General features: G+C 33.2%; 1 pseudogene; it reads right to left on the bottom strand.

Annotated features, from left to right (window-relative positions):
- Nucleotides 1-3,115: 3,115 nt before the first annotated feature.
- LOC149559474 (CBL-interacting protein kinase 18-like) lies at nucleotides 3,116-4,297 on the bottom strand (annotated as a pseudogene).
- Nucleotides 4,298-13,123: the final 8,826 nt, after the last annotated feature.

Genomic DNA, 13,123 nt, shown 5'->3' with positions numbered 1-13,123 from the left:
ATTTACCCTTTTCAACACTAACCTATCTTGGAACCAATGTATGATGAAGCATTTAAATATTAGTCTCACATACCTCTTTTTTCTTAGTTTGTTGAGATGTGATCACTTGACCTTTTAGGTGAAGTGATCCCTTCATTTGATGTGTTGCATCCATCTTTCTTCTTCCATGTTTTGTTCATCTCTCCTCTAATGTGATCAACATCTACCTTTCCTTTTCCTTTATTGAACTTTGAGTTAGGTGCCTTTGTTCTTGTTGGGTAATGCTTGCTGATTTGACTAGTCTTCAAACAACTAAAGCATGTAGTTTGACTCAACCATTTGTTGTAGCTACCACTAAAGTGTGTTCTAATACAATTCTCAGAGATGTTTTCATACTCTTGGCAATAATGACAACTATGTATTGTATTGTAATCCCAATTGTAGGAATTTTCATAGCTTCTTCTCTTGTTTGATGACCATGTGGACTTGGATCTGCATTCAAAGGCTTTGTGTCCAAATTTTTGATAATTGTAGTAGCATCCTTCAAATTTTGGTGCATGCATGGTTCTGGTTTTGCATTCATGCACTTGATGACCTTGTTTGTTGCACTTGTAACAATGTGTAGCATTATTGGTCCTACAAACATTAGCTATGTGTCCTTTCTTTCCATAACGATGACAAGTAGGTTTAGAGTTCTTACCTTTATTGTTTTTTTCCTCAACAGCTTTGGATTTTTTTCCTTCTTCAATGCTTGTGTAGCCCAATCCTAATGTGTCTTTACTAGATCTAGGGGATTTTAGTAGTTGCTCAAAGTATTTGATGGCTTCATTTGGCTTGTCAAAACTTTCAGCAAACTCCTTTTCTCTTTTCAAGTCATTCTGCAATTGCTCATTCTGCAACTTCAATGTAGTTATCTCAATGTCCTTAACATTCAACTCATGATGGGCATTCATCATTTGGCTTAGGGTGTCCAATTGCATGTTTGAGATCCTAGATGACTCTATTAATTTTTTTTCCAATATGTTTGCCAAAATTCTCTTTTCTTCTTCAATCATAGCCTTGTCTTCTATAGCTTTTTTCTTTTGCTCAGTCACCTCACACAACAATATAGCTTGTGATTGTTGATCCAACTTGAGATTTTTGATCTCCTCAACTTGTGCTCTGTTCTTGTCCATGAGATCTGTAATTGCTACATCAAATTCACATGAGTTACCATCTACAAATAAATTTGTGGTATCAATCTCTTTGTATTGAGTGTCATTTTTTGCCATAGTAATCTCCTTCCTTCTCTTTAGCAAACTTCTCAAGGCATCTCTAGCTTCATTCAGTTGTTGTAGTAAGAGATGTGTCTCAATCTCCTGATTATCAATGGTCTTTCCCAACTTGTAAAATTCCATCTCAAGATCTTTTCTCCAAGCTATAAGGTTTCTCTTGATAAGAACTTAGCTCTGATACCAATTGTTGGAAATATAAATGGGAAATGTATACTTCTGAGGGGGGGTTGACTCAGAAGTGCTAATCTCTAACCAATAAAACATTATGCATAAAAATATTGAAATAACATGTAAAGTAAATGCATCCACATAAACACTTAACACCAGATATGATTACCTAGAAACCCTCCAATGAGAAGGTAAAACTGGGGTGGGGATGACACCCACAATTCTTCACTACTGGAGCAATAAAGTTCACCTATTAAGGTTACATAGTTTGACCATTCTCATGATCTTCCCTATGAAAGGCCTAACCTATTAAAGGCTTACAAAGGATTATTAGATCCCACCATGTTAAAGGATTTTAACACCCTATTAAAAGTGTACCTAGCTAAAGGACTTTAGAACACTCACTTGGAATGTCACCCTGTTAAAGGATTTCACAATGACTATTAAGTCAACCTTAATACAAAGGATTTCATCTTGTTGATATAGTTGTTATAAAGTACAATAGAATGTTTGATCTAATACACTTACAATTTACTATTGCTAATTTCATATCTTAATTCAGTCCATCTTTATCCTTTCTAATATGATATGAAATTGCTATATCCTCGATCCTTTGTTCTGCGAACTGATTCTACAATTATGTCCTTCTTCTAAGTCACCTTGAATGTATACTAATCAATTCACCCCTTTCACTTCCTTTAAATCTTTTCTAACATTACCTCCTCGTGTGCATTCTCTAATGCTCTCACTCACATACTTATGGGGCTTCATCTTCCTTTAAAAAGACTTTGGTAGCTTAGGGTTAGGTATGAATCTCTGATTGAGATTCATCCATTTTTCCCACTCAATTCCTTCCATTTTTCTAATTGGTTGCATGTTTATCACATAGGTAATACAAATAGATTTGATCTTATCTTCAAAGCTTTGAGATCTATGCATATGTCGGCTCAAAAATGGTTTACATAGTTGTTTGTGCCATCACAAACAACTAGGTTGATTTTGTGTTACTTGACACTTGTTAATGCTAATGCTCAGCACATACTATAATTCTATCTAGCATGGCACTTGAACTTGCTTGGCATCTACTATTCACTCAGAACTTGAAACCTGCTCAGCTCTATCTATTTGCTCTGCACTTAATTTACTTGATGTCTATACATATTATACTCGGCATATGTTACTAGCTTAAAATGAACTTAACAAATTTTGTAAGTGTGTTGACACTCAATTGTCAAAACCAATCTGAGATCAACACTTCTCTCTCATTCTAATGATGGCTCATAGATGTATCTAAAATATTGATGCTAAAACACATACACAATCGAATCTAGAAACAATATAGAATTCAAGAGTTCATTACGCTGAAATTTGTCAACATTTGGATTAGACTTCAAAATCAATATTGAAGTGTTTGTGTGATTAAGAACTAACAAAGAACCATCAATTTCTCTTATTTCTCCCTTTTCATTAATATTTAGATTGAGGTCATCAATTTTTCAAAATTTTAGATGAGTTAACTTTTTTTTTAAATTAATAGAACTAGGCATGTGAATTTTATTGTCATGTTCTCATTACGACTTTTTTTCGGATAAAAATGATTATTCACTAGGATTAATGATTTTGGATATTTATTTTTATGGTTTCAAATGTAAAACCCATTTATCCCAGCATCTTGATTTTGTAATCTAGTTGCTTCAAATTTGACTTAATAATTTTAGCTTCTTTCTTAAGAATGACCCAAGTCCCAAAGTATGATCATCATCTTGCCAAACCCATACGATATCTTTGAGAGCAGGTTTAAGCTATTGATTACATAATTTTTCCTATTATATTGTATCTCCATTGGCTTTTCTCAACTCCACTATAAAGAATGAAGGTGTCACCTCAAAAATATTTGCAAAAGATAACAAGTTACCTTTTCTTCCATTCTTATTTCCTTTCATCTTGATTATGCAATCTATTTTCTTTGTATTGAAGTTCAAAAGTTTAGTTGCTTCCTCAAGTTTTGTGCATATGCTAGAAAATGATTGAATATATGTAAAGTACTTCTCACTTTTTGCTATGTTTTTCTCTTTAATTAGGTGTAATAGATGTAGCCATGAGAAAAATAAATGACATCAAATAAATTTTAAGCTTGAGAACCTTTTTACATGGGTGTAATAAGGGGATAAATTATGACTCATCTTGAAGCTCACTTTGTCAAAAATTCTGCTAATAAGGTCATATCCTCTATCTCAACATGTAAAGTCTTGTATTATATTTTGAATAATAGAACTTCCATCAACTAGGGAATAGTGAGTAAAGTTTTAGGATGGGGATCTAATAACGTGTCCATTATCCTTTTAGCATTGTATATATGAAAACTAAGATGGACATTTAATTTATCAATTGTATATCTTATTGTACATTACCATCAGATTGGGATCTTTAAAAGGTAGACAAATAGCCATCAAAACAAACAAAATAGCCCATCATGACCATGCATCTACCTTGGCACCATCATAGCCTTTTCTTGTAATCACCTCTTGTAAAACATATGTAGGAGTACCAAAAGTTGTATGCAATAGACCATCATGCTTGAGTTGTTGAGTCATTGAACTTAATCCAAAGTCTAAGGCATTTAGATTGGTGCTCTGATCTAGACTCAACTTTTGAAATTTCAAATCTTTGTAATAAATTCCCATGCTGTCACAAAAGTCCACTACATTGATTACTTGTTGGAAGTATTTACTTGCTACATCCTTCTTTATCTTTCTTTTGGAAACTTTGTTGAAGAGTTCTCCTATAATACATTCCATATCAAAATAGATTTTGTAATTTCTTTCCATGACTTAAAATAGTTGTACACTATTGGGATGCTTGATTAACCTAATCATAGTTGTACAATGTTGGGATGCTTGACCAATCTAATCTTAATTTATGACTTTTCATTTTTCTTGTAAGTACATTTAAAAGAGTTGTCTACATTACTAATAAATGATAAAATGAATAGTGATAATGTTGTTATCACATTCATGAGTCATGGAAGACTGCGAGGAGCCATGGAGAAGTATAGACAAATAATAAGGAAAATAGTGATTTTCCTAGTTATAAAATGAAGTGACAGTGTAAATAAAACTAAAAATGATGATAAGTCATCGTTGCAAGACAACAGTATCACATGAAGTTTAAAGCTAAATGAAAAAATGATTTCAAATAAGGGAATGTAAGTGATTCAAAGGAATACCTATTACACTGAGAGAAGTCAAAAAATAATGGAAAAGATGTTTTGTTCAATACATTAAATATAGTGAATGCATATGATAAAACATAAACTATTTTTTTAGAATCTGACAAGAATTTACTTATCATAACTAATGTCACTACCTATTTCTACTAAACTAATGGAATAAATGATTTTACATTGCATAATATGTTGCTTGGTTTATGACTTATCCTTGGTGAAATTTGGCTTGCAAAGCTGCTACCAGTTCTTACATTGGGTGTTTTTAAATCCTACTTTCTGACTGATGAACCATATCTATTTTTCAACGTACTTAGATTTTCCTTTAAAGAAGCCTAGCCTCCAAGATTTGTAGAATTGAATTTGGGGCCACCCACAAGGGTCAATGAATTTAAATAATAAATCTCAGGTGGATATCCCTTCCCCAAGAATTTTATGGAGTTTTATGAGTGATCACTAGAGTCTGAGGAAAGATAAGCCCATCGTGCATCTAATGGTGTTTAATTTCTACACTTCAAAATTTGATTTACTAGAGTGAATGAGTGAACAGCATTGTGAAAATTTGTAGCTTCCTTATCCCTATTCACAAGGTTATCCATTTCTTTGCACTCTATAGCTTTCCTTCTATTGTGTAACCCTTCCCCATTTTGAATCCTTGTGATATTTCTATTTCATGTAGGGACCCTTGATGCGGGAGCATCTTGACCCTTCATACATTATGATGAATTGCATAATATTGTAATATTTAATTCATTTAGATTTCATATAACCATGTTGAAAAAATGGTTAAAATGCGTAACTTTGCATTGTGATGTATTAAAAAGTAGAAAAAAAATACATTTTCATTGTAATGGGAGTGCTTCAAAAAGCATTGAAAAATGTACAAGGGTTAAAAGATTGTGTTGGGTTGGTTAAAAAGGTGATTGGGAAGTTTTAAACCACCAAAGCCACTTTAAACTCATTTTATTGGTCGTTCCAAATAGAGAGGGGTGAATGAGAACAAAAAAAAGTTATTTTGAAGCAATTGGTTTTCAAGAATTTGTCATTTTGATTGGTTTTAACTATTTTAGTGCTGGTTCTAGGTCTTGTACGGCCATGTACAGCATGGAACCCTTGTATTTTCTATATATTTGAAGAGTAGGATGAATAATATTATCTCTCCTTTTGGTTTGGAACAATTTTATTAATTTTTGAAGAAGTTAAGCTAGTTTTGGTAAAAGTGGTCATTTGCAGATTTGAGGATGCCCAGCTACAGTCAGATTTATATGTTTGGTACGGGCATATTCGGATGAAACAGAAGTTCTAGTTATATTCATTGGAAAGATATATGAATCGGATTTTATTTCCAATTTTTTTGAGTCATTTTCATTCAGATATGTGTCAGTTATGGTCATTTTAATGAAGACTGGTTTTTAAAAATTTGTTTTGAAGTTATAGGAAATGATTGGTGCTTGTAGAACAATTTATGAATTGGAAAATTTAATAGCTTATATATTCAGAAGCAAAACTCATATAAGGTTTCTTTAAAATTTGTTTGGTTTTATTTGGAGTCGTTTAGAGAAAGTTATTAGGCTCCCAAGGAAGGGTTACTGGTTTTACTTCTGATTTATGACAGAGAAAATGGGTCTACATGCAGAGACTATAACGTCTAATGGATTGATTTATTTTGGCTAATCTTTTGATATGTTTTAGAATTTATAATTTAGAACAAATAATCCAAATTATTTTTCAATAAAATGTAAGGATTGAAAGTTATGATTAATTTACTCGGGTATAGCAGTCAGACCATGTGAATGGCAAAGTATTGTAAACCAATGTTGGAAAGAGTTTTGTTTTGCCTCATGAGATATCTAAAAATGGAATTTATTTCATGGATTTTTAAAGGATACTCATGTATCCCAACATGTTTTTTACTAAATTGCTTCTATTTACATCAACCCTAATCTTGTGCTTGGAAAAATATTTTCAAGACTAGTTGAATCGACAACATTTCTTGTTGAGGAAAACCTGTGGTAAGACTCCATCATTCGCAACTTCACACAGACAATCTACTCCCAAACTATACTAGAGTCCAAATTGATTATAAGGCTTCTTATTAATTACAAGTGAATCACTTAAACCACACTAACCCCACTACTACATTTGGGCCTGAATTGTGATAGAAGGTCATCACAATTGTAATGGCCACCCGTCACCCAAGTGACAATACCGCAAGTTTTCTCTTGTTAGATGGGCGTCAGACTTTTGTTTTTGAAAATTGCAATTGCAAGGGTTTACATTGCAATTATGAAAAATAAATTTTTCATAACTTGGAAGAAGGTAAGGGCAAGAGTTCATCTTCACATCGACATAATTGTGACAATAAATCATTACAAATATGATGGCTTAGGATTTCAATCTGTCATCCCAATTGTGATGGTTGTGTGATAGTAGTGTTGTGGGAGCGATGACTATCTATGAGAAAAATCTGTCACAATTGTGATGGGTATGTGACAATAATGCTATAGGAGCAACAACTATCCATCAGAACAATCTGTCACAATTGTGATGGCATGCTGAATTTTTTTTTAAAAAAATTGGTGGACAATGTTGAATAAGTATTCCCAAATTCCCCATGAGGACATCACAAAGAGGCTCAAAGTTGGTTATGATGCTTTATGGAAGCAAGAGAAGGAGTTGTTCTTGAATGTAGCATGTTTCTTAATTGGAGAAAGAAGAAGTGCAGCCATTGCAACATTGGACACTAATTTTTATGGAACACTTGTTTGGAGAACTCTTTTCAAAAGATGTCTTGTTGAGGAGGACAAAGATGTTCAAATAAGAATTCATGATCACTTGAGGGATTTAGGGAGGGACATTGTAAATGGACAGCCGCTATACCACTTTTGGTCTCCAAAGCAGGTTATCAAGGTGAAGTCAATTAATTCTTCTCTGGATTTATTAGTCATGGCATGGTTTCACCTTTGGCCTTGAGATATTCCTCCTCAATAGGTGAAGTCAAAGCCTTTTTTTTATGGCTTTAATAATCATGGATAGGGCACCCAACTTCTCCAGTTATAATGAGCTCTAAAATATTTCTTATGTTTACTTTGATAATTCAGGAAGCAATTTGAATCTAAGGAATAACAATAGATTCACATAATTAGTTGTGATGCAACCATAGGTTAATGTTGAGCTTCACTTGATTTCGAGAATAGTTTAATATTCTCTACTAATCAAGGCCAACCATGTGAACGTGGAAGCTCATTTGGCCCCACCTCCCCTAACATCTAAATTCCCCATTAACATCTAAAATTTATTCATTCCATTAATAAATTCTTTGTTAACATCATACAATTGATTTGATAAACTTGTCAATGCCACTTTGAATTGAGAATGCATGTACAACTACATTCTATATGCATGGATGATAGGTTGAGCTGAAAAAACCCACCACATTTACATTTATTTAATAGGTCTATGCAAACCTCTAACAAAAATGCAAACTTTTTGGGTCTTTTGAACTCCACCTGATGTCGTATGCATATGAATTGAGATTGCATATTGAACTATGGTGTCCTTTTACATTGTTTGAAACCAAGAGATTCACAAAATTTTTTTATGCTATCAAAGGTTAATATTGAGATTCACTTGGTTTCGAGAATAATTTAATATTCTCTACTAATCAAGGCCAACCATGTGAAGGTGGAAGCTCAGTTGGCCCTACCCACCTACCCATGCCCCTCTCCCCCTAACATCTAAATTCCCTATTAACATCTAAAATTCATTCATTCCATTAATAAATTCCCTATTAACATCATATCATTGATTTGATAAACTTGTGAACGCTACTCCAAATCAAGAACGCACATGTAGTTGTGTTCTATATGCATGGACAATAGGAAAAGCTAAAAAAACCATCATGTTTACATAAATTTATAGGTCTATGCAAATCTCTAACAAAAATGAAAACCTATTGGACTTTTTTAGGTCCACCTAATGTTGTCTACATATGAATCGAGATTGAATATTGAACTATGGCATCCTTTTGCATTGCTCGAAACCAAGAGATTCACACAGTTAGTTGTCATGAAATCATAGGTTAATGTTGATCTTCACTTGGTTTCAAGAATAGTTTAATAGTCTCTACTAATCAGGGCCAACCTCATGAAGGTGGAAGCTCATTTGGCCCCACCCCTCCCCCCAACCTCTAAATTCCCCATTAACATCTAAAAATTGTTAAGAAAGGATCAATCTTTAAAGTACCTAGCATGTCCTCATCACCTCCTACTCTCAAGGGACGTGCATCTTCATTGCTCATGAGAAATTCATCGCAATTCTTTAGTGATTCCTTTACATCTAACACAGGTATCTCTAGGAATGTCCTCGTCGCATCCTACATAAAATCAATCCAATATTACAAAATTCCCCCTAAAAAATAATAATTAAAGTTAAATAAACACATTAAAAATGAGAGAGAGAAAAGAGGAATCTACTTACCAATGGGCATTTCCATCACATTTGTGGCCATGCTACGTGTTGAGTGAGTTTTATTATTTTTCTGTTGTACCAAGATCTCTCTATTTATATACATGCATACATAAATAGACACACACATGTGTGTGTATGTTTACACATATATATGCATATACATACGTACATACATATACAAAGATCATAAGGGCATGCCAACGAGATGCAAAGATCGCAAGGGCACGATAATGACATGCATGTGTATGTATGTACGTACATATATGTATATATATAGAGATATTTTTAAAGATACTAAGTGACTTACCTCAAAATATTGCACACAAATAATGCAAACCAAGAAAAATGGGCAGAGTTCACAAGAAATTTTACAAAAATATATCATAGAAAATATTTTTAGAAGGAAAAAAGCCATAACCTAGTTAAATGGGTCTAGTTGTTGATTAGTTGGATTGATTACAAATTCTTTTAGAACTATCATCAAACTAGGTACAATAAAATGAACAATTAGTTGTTCCCAACTAGGAAGCTCAAATACAGTTGATCTAGCTACATACATATTCCATAATCTACTTACCAATAGGCATTGACATCGCATCTATGGCCATGCTATGTGTTGAGCAATTTTTATTGTTTTTCTATTGTGCCAAGATCTTTGTGTTTATATGCATACATACAGACACACATGCATATATATGTGTATATACATACATACAATATATATACATATGTATATGTATATATATCTATATACATATACATATGTATATATATGTATATACATACATACATATACAGAGATGACAAGGCCACAACAATGAGATGTAAAGATCACAAGGGCACGACAATGAAATGCAGCAATCACAAGGGCATGACAAAAAAATCCTTGATCTCCATTGATCTCCACAATCCACAAGATCTCTCTGTATATATACATACATACATACATAGACACACACATATGTGTGTGTATGTATATATATACACATATATATACATGCATACATATACATGTATGTATGTATACAAAGAGATCTTTTTTAAGGTGCTTATTACATCTTAGCACAATAGAACAATTGATCCAGCTACATATATATTCCAGAATCCAAATAATAAAATAGTAAAACTCACTCAATCCATGCTAAGTGACTTAACTCAAAATCCTACACACAAATAATGAAAAATTAATGGGCAATGTGTGTGTGTGTGTGTGTGTGTGTGTGTGTGTATAATGTATGTAGGGGGAAAATAATGCTCATTAACAATTACATTAACTCTACCCATTTTTCTTGGTCTGTATATATGTACATATATACATATACACATACATACATTTGCATCCTTTGCATGGTTTAGAGGTAATATCATTGTGGTAGAGACTTCTTCGAGGGAGTGAGCCTCATGATTATGGAATTTACATAGAATCCAAACTTGCTTCTTCAAATCCTTTCACTCAACTCTTCACTGAAGTTATTCTTCTAGCCGTGAGAATAGCTACTACAAATTCCTAGGAGCCAAGGGACCCTGAACCTATGCTACATTTTCTAGAGACATGGGAGAAATTACTATCAACTTCAATAGTTCATAACATTCTAGATCATATAGTGATGCCCAAATTAATAGCAGAAATAGATACTTGGGATCCTTGCATAGAGAGTGTGCCAATACATGCATGGTTACATCCTTGGCTTCCATTGTTGGGTCAGCATATGGAGCCTTTATGTCCAAGCATTTGTTATAAATTAGGGAAAGTTTTTCATGCCTTGCATGCAAGTGGTGCATCTACAGTTGCAATTTTATCACCTTGGAAAATTAAATTTAATCCTGCTAGCTGGGAATAGTTGATTGCTCATTTTATTGTACCTAATCTAATGACATTTCTACAAAAAATTGTAATCAACCCAAATAGTCAGCAACTAGACCAATTTGATTGGGTTATGGCTTGTTTCTTTCTAAAAATATCTGTTATGATATGTTTTTGTAAAATTTCTTGTGAACCCTACCCATATTTCCAAGTCTGCATTATTTTTGCACAAGACTACCCATATCACATGTAGGCACATTAAACTTGGATTGAGTAAGGGAAGCACGTTTTTGTTGCAAGGAGGAAATGATTTGAAAAATAATAATGATAGTGGAATCAATAGAGGAAATAGGTGGCAATGACACATTCAACACACGAGGAAGAGTGTAAAAAATAGCTAGAATAGAAGGTTCTATAGGTGGGACATTAGGAACCTTAGTAAGAGGATTAGGATATGTGTAAGGAACACTATTGTATGAAGGTTGTGAGATAGGAAATGAAGTAGTCAGAACACTCTTAGGTTGGGAAGAAATAGTAAGACTGCTAATAGGAGGATTAAATGGTTGAATATAAGTAGTCACAATAGGAGCAACATAAGAAGGAATGCTAGAGATAGGTTTGGAAAGAGACAAGGTAGGTTCAACACTAGTGATACATGAATCCATTCCTATTTCAAATGTAGCTTGATTTGAAGGCTTAACATGAGTGTGGACAAGGTGAGTAATACCATGCAAAATATCCATCTCCATCATTACAGATCACTTTCTTAAGAGCGTCAAAAGAAACCATATATTAGTATTGTGATTCTCTTGAAGAAGTCAATCATGCATTTTATCAATATTAGTAGGAATCTTATGAACTTTTTCAAGAGGAACCCTTAAAGCCTCATCTTCATCATGAGATGAATGAGAAGAGTCATGCTCCATAGAAGGATTAGGGTCATGAGAAACCATAGGATCACAAAGATTCTCAAAGAGAGGAGAAGAGGAATCTTGATCAAAGTGAGCCATGAGTTTATGACTTCTCCTAAGAGGATACTATAAGTAGGGCTTACGATAATATAGCCCAAGGATGCAAGATTTTCAATAGCCCAAGGATGCACCTACATTAGACACCCAAGGTTTCAAAAAATAATATGTTCCATAAGGACTTATTAACATCTGAAGAAATTCAAAACATAAATCCTATGTGCATTCTTAAAAAAATCCTTTACATCAATCATCCTAGAAGTTTGTCTAAACTTACTGCTACAACCAACTATATCATCAGAAATATTAGCTCTTCTCTTACTATTGTAACTATCAGGATCAAATGAATCATACTTGTTGTAAGCCTTTGTCTGATTATAAATTTTATTTCTTCCTCCTGTACTCTTAATCACAAGATCAAATAACTATCTTTCAATAGTGGGAACCTCAACCATAGGTTTTTCTATCTTCAAAATGAAAGCCTTAACAATACTTAACACTACAATATTTGGGATCAAAGTGAAATTCAAGGTAATTTGTGGATTTTCATGTTTTTTTTTACAATTTTCCTTGACGTCGTCTCAATATCGATATTTTTGTCACAATTGCGATGCCCATGTGAGTATATTAAAAAAAGCATGACATAAATCATTCTTGATTTGTTTTGATCAATTGTGGAGAGTTGCACGTGAAAGAGGGTTGAGAGCTTTGAACGAGGGTGGAGATCTTTGAATGTTGGTGGAGATTCCATTAATGTGCCCTTGTGATTGTTGCATTTAGTTGTTGTGCACTTATGATCTCTACATTTTGTTTTCATGCCCTTGGTAGAGATCATTGGAGATCTAGGATTTTGTTATTATACCCTTATGATCATTGTATTTCATTTTTATGTCCTTGTGATCTCTGGGATTTCGTTGTCGTGTTGTGCCCTTGTGATCTTTGTGCCCTTGCTTTATGATTTTCTTGAAGGGGAGAAAAGGTACCTATGTAAATGTTCTTTTTTTTTCCTTCCAAACATGCATCTCTTTAAATATCCCCCAGCAAGTGATTAGAGAAGCTTCTCTTTATGTATATGTATGTGTATATATACATACATACATAGACATATGTGTGTGTATGTATATATATACACATATATATACATATACATATGTATATATGTATATAAATACATAGATACATATATATATGCATGCATGCATGCATACATACATACATCTATATATGCAAATTTATC

The sequence above is a fragment of the Cupressus sempervirens genome, chromosome 5, assembly GCF_028749045.1.
Source record: "Cupressus sempervirens isolate cs-2001-9-10 chromosome 5, ASM2874904v1, whole genome shotgun sequence".
In the NCBI taxonomy this organism is placed as follows: Eukaryota; Viridiplantae; Streptophyta; class Pinopsida; order Cupressales; family Cupressaceae; genus Cupressus; species Cupressus sempervirens.
This window is presented reverse-complemented; position numbering and strand designations above follow the sequence as displayed.